The sequence below is a fragment of the Mustela erminea genome, chromosome 11 (genome assembly GCF_009829155.1).
Source record: "Mustela erminea isolate mMusErm1 chromosome 11, mMusErm1.Pri, whole genome shotgun sequence".
In the NCBI taxonomy this organism is placed as follows: Eukaryota; Metazoa; Chordata; class Mammalia; order Carnivora; family Mustelidae; genus Mustela; species Mustela erminea.
In genome coordinates, this window is record NC_045624.1 from 49375611 (window position 1) to 49379932 (window position 4322).

Below are 4322 nucleotides of genomic sequence, written 5' to 3' on the forward strand. Positions count from 1 at the left end.
GCCCCGAGCCGCGGGCGCAGCCGCCGGGGACACGCCCACAGCCGCCCCGGGCTGGCGCCTGTAGGAGGGGCCCGCAGGGGGCGGGGCTTCCCAGCTAAAGAGCTCTTTATTCGGGAAAACACAAAGCTTTCTGGGAGAAGAGAGTGTTCGGCCCCGAGATGGTCCAAATTCAGTGCTTGCGGGCCGGGCGGCTGTCGCTGAATGTGCCGGGTGGAATAGGGGGTCAGGAGCAAAGGTGGTTGGGAAGGGACAGGATGTGTAGACTGGGGGAAAAGTAGAGACACTGGGTGGCATGTAAAGGGCTACCACTCACGTGAGAACACGGGCTGGCGCCGTACGCTCAGGAGCCCAACCCTTGGTTTCATATCCCAGCCCCGATCAGCTAGTCGTGTGACCTTGAGTAGGTTACTTAACTTCTCTGTACCTCAGTTCTCTTATCTTTAAAATGGGGATAATAGTACCTGTCCAGTAGGGATGAGGTTAAGTTAGATGAAATATTCTATGTAAAGCCCAGAGTTTGACATACAGATTCCACAGCTGCCTTTGAGATCAAACAGCACTCCACCTAAACCCTAGTTCTCACCCACACCCCCACACCTCCCACCTCACCTCTCCAGGTCCTGTGCCCCAGCATCACAACCCCTTGCTGTCCCCTGAGCCCTCCCTGCACACGGCTAGACCTTCCCTTCTGGTCTCCTTTGCTTGTTAAGGGCTAAGAGCACCATAGAGTTAGCTTGTATGAGTTCAAATCCTCCACTCCCCCTCTTACTAGCCCGGACCTTGGATAAATTACTTTTTGCCTCAGTTTCCTCACTGTAAAGAGGGACTTATAATACACATTCCCCAGCAGGCCTAATGAACCCTAAATGAGATGCATCTAAACCACCAACCACAGCACTTGGTATAGGAAGTCCTTTTTGAGTATTGCTCATTATTTATGTTACCCATCCTCCAAGGCTTAGCCCCAAAGATACATCCTCTGAGTTTACACCATTTGGAATTAATCTCTTCCCTCATACGTTCTCCCACAGTGTTTTCTCCATACGCCAACATTACAACACTTGGCACATTGCACTTTGTGTTGTAGCTGAATATTGGTTTCATTTGCCCATTGTAAATTCTTGAGGACAAAAAGCAAAAACAAAAACAAACCTGTCTGGCTCACTTCTTTGCCCACACGGTACTCAGCCCTTGGCCTTGCAAATGCAGCTTTTACTAACCCTAACTCCCTTCCTCAGATGGGGGAGGGAGAAAGAGGAGATGAGCAACTGAGGGTTAGCAGTTGTGTAAGGAGTTGAGCAAGAAAGACTTGTTTGTTTGTTTGTTTAATATATTTTTTAGAAATTTTATTTATTTGACAGAGAAAGAGATCACAAGTAGCAGTGGGGTGGGGCGCGGGGAAGCAGGCTCTCTGCTGAGCAGAGAGCCCGATGTGGGGCTCAATTCCAGGACCCTGAGATGATGACCTGAGCCGAAGGCGGAGGCTTAACCCACTAAGCCACCCAGGTGCCCCAATAAAGACTTGTTTTTAAAGGTCCCTTTCTCTACCTGGCTCTCTCTTCTGGGTCTAAGTATGAAAAGTTCACACTAGATTTCATTTTTCCCACTGGGAGCTAGGGGGACAGAAGCAGACTTCTTTTTTTTTTTTTTTTTTTTAAAGATTTTATTTATTTATTTATTTGACAGAGATCACAAGCAGGCAGAGAGGCAGGCAGAGAGAGAGAGGAGGAAGCAGGCTCCCTGCTGAGCAGAGAGCCTGATGCGGGGCTCGATCCCAGGACCCTGAGATCATGACCTGAGCCGAAGGCAGCGGCTTAACCCACTGAGCCACCCAGGCGCCCTAGAAGCAGACTTCTTAAAGCTGCTTCTCTTTAAGCCCTGAAGGATGGGTTAGGGGGTGGCAAAAAGGCTAGAGGAGAGATGCTTGCTAGGCTAGTGAGGTTTGGGAATGAAGCCTTGTTCACGGCACTTGGTCTCTGGACATGGGATTCATGTTCTGGATTCAGTTCATGTCCACTGAACTCGGGTTTTTAACTGAATGTCTACTACACCACCGGCCGCTGTGCTGAAGACTGAAGAACATGAAATTCTTGGCAGGTTTATGATTTCATTATGGAGATTAGATAGAGGTGTTTGAAACACTCAGAAACTAGAGAAAGAATGTACTTATGTGCCAAAATATTGACATGTACATGACAATAAAGGAAGTGCTATAAACAAGGTGAGAACAGGGATGGTATTTTCTTCAGGGTCAGAGCTTCCAGAATCTTACACACAGAGTTGGTGCTCAAAATATATATTTTTTCAGTTGAATTGAGGAATTTAGATTGGAGAAGTGTTTTGAGGGATCTGAATAATAGCGTAGCATCAGGAAAGGCATTCAAACTTCCTGTGTAAGGTTCATTGGGAAGGGGGCTGACCCCTCAACTTTTTTTGTTTTTGTTTTTGTTTTTTTTAAGATTTATTTATTTGACAGACAGATCACAAGTAGGCAGAGAGGCAGGCGGCGGGGGGCGGGGGGGGGAACGGGGGACAGGCTCCCTGCTGAGCAGAGAGCCCGATGCGGGGCTCCATCCCAGGTCCATGGCATCATGATCTGAGCCAAAGGCAGAGACTTTAACCCATTGAGCCACCCAGGCACCCCTCTCCTCTCATCTTTAAAAATGTGCTTAGATAATCATATTTATCAGACTGCTTAATTCAAAAGTGTCTTAATTCTAGCTTACAGACTGGTGAAGAGGGGAACACATAAAGGACCCTGCAGTAAAATCTTAAACAGGAGACTCAGAATCAATCCCACACACTCTTGACTTTAATCACAAGAGGTCCCAATTTTAGATTTGCAGAGAGTAGTGTGATTAGAGGAATGACTTCTACTTCGGTTTTTTAAAATTTCTAAAATCCCTCCATCCAGGAATAGCCAAATGAAAAGTGCAAACCATTATCTTGTAAAAGCCTTGAAAAGTCACCTATGTTTGTTAAAGTCCTTAAATCAGTGTTAGTCAAGGGATGGTCCAAGACTGGTGCCGATCCACAGACTTTCTGGCTCAGATGAGGTTGGTAATAGACTTGGGAGAGTTTAGAGATTTTTACAGCAATTTGACATTGTGTGACATCCAACACATGATCAGTGGGTTTCCCTTTTTATGCCCTTGTCTTTAGAAATGAATTCTTATTTTACAAAAGCACTGACCTATGACAGACTGGGAGAAAAAAGAAAGCTGGTCCTTCGCCGGCAATTAGCATTGCCTTCAGTAGCATTCCTGTGAGATAGTCAGGTTCTAAGATGACTCCCAGTGCTTCCCAACCCCTGAGTGTGGGCTAAACCTAGTGATTTACTTCCAACAAATAGAATATGGCAAAAGTGATGGGATGCCATCCTCAAGGTTAGGTTACAAAATGACTCAGTGGCTTCTTGCTTGCTTGCTTAGTCTGTTCTGGTGGCTATAACAAAATGCCATAGGACTGGGTGGCTCATAAACAGCAGGAATCTATTGTTTTGGAGGCTGGAAATTCAAGATCAAGGTGCCAGCCTGGGCAGGTTTTGGAGAGAACCCTCTACCAGGTTGCAGGCTGCTCACTTCTTGTTGTATCCCCACATGGTGGAAGGGACAAGGGAGCTTGCCCAGTGGCTTTTATAAGGGCACTAATTTCATTCATGATAGTTCCACCCTCATGACCTAACCACCTCCCGGAGAGGCCCTACCTAATAATATCATCTTGGAGGTTAGATTTCAACACATGAATTTTGGGGGCACACAAAAAATCCAACCACAGCACTTTCCTCCTCTCTCCATCTCTTACTCTGTTCTTCTTGGAGAAGAACATGTTGTACGTAATCTTGAGTAGAAGCTCAGGTGGTGAGACACTAGCATCTTCAGCCAAGTGAGAACCTGAGGCCTTCCAATGCCACTCGAGGGAGCTCTGAAGCAGATTTTTCCCTGCTTGAGATCTGAGATGACTGGAGCCCTCTCTGGCGCCTCCATCGTACCTTGTGACAGACCCTCAAACCACAGGACACAATTAAATGGCACATGGATACCTGACCCAAAAAGAACTTGAATATAATGTTCTTTCAAGAGGCATCTGGGTGGCTCAGGTGGTTAAGTGTCTGCCTTCAGCTCCCGTCATGATCTCAGGGTCCTAGGATCAAGCCCTGCATCAGGCTCTCCACGCAGCAATGAGTCTGCTTCTCCCTCTCCCTCTCCCTCTGTAATCTCTCTTGCTTTCTCTCTCTCTTAAATAAATACGTAAAATCTTTAAAGAAAATAAATATTCTTTCAAGCCACTAAGTCTTGGGGTAACTTGTTACACAGCCTCCA